This window comes from Heterocephalus glaber, unplaced genomic scaffold (genome assembly GCF_053883595.1).
Source record: "Heterocephalus glaber isolate CG9 unplaced genomic scaffold, H.glaber_assembly_v1.0 deba00001556, whole genome shotgun sequence".
In the NCBI taxonomy this organism is placed as follows: Eukaryota; Metazoa; Chordata; class Mammalia; order Rodentia; family Bathyergidae; genus Heterocephalus; species Heterocephalus glaber.
Window position 1 is genome coordinate 1,280,988 of NW_028258347.1, and position 571 is coordinate 1,281,558.

Below are 571 nucleotides of genomic sequence, written 5' to 3' on the forward strand. Positions count from 1 at the left end.
GAGATTGTGAAGTATTCTGTGGTTAGGTGGCACTGTCCTGGCCCAGGAAGGAGTATTCAGTAAAACCTTGTATTGCAAATAACTTGTTCTGGGAGCATTCTGCAAGATGAGCAAACATTTCTGATGATTTTTAACTTGATACACAAGCAGTGTCTTGCAATACAAGTAGTAGTGACATGGGGTGTCACATGATCAATGGCTCTTCTCTCTCTCTCTGGCTGTGGAATTGTGTGCCTGTCACATTTCTGCAGAATCCTCCAAAGGAGGCAAAAGCAAGTGTCCTTGGAGAGGTTCCTTGTTAATGTTGCAGAAAAAGAAAGATTCCCTTGAGCCAATAGCTAGCAGTGGCTCCGTTAGCGATAGTGAAAGTCGTCCTACACAGTAACCCTCATCTTTCATCTCACACCAGCCCGAAGGCTTTCAAAGGTAAATGCTGCTTAATTTATTCTTTATATTTTGTATTTCTTTTATATTACAGTATTGTAATCATTTTTCTTGAATATTTTTCCTATACATTCAGATGGAGTGAAGCATCTGAGTTTTCATTATTTCTGATGGGGAAATTCACTTT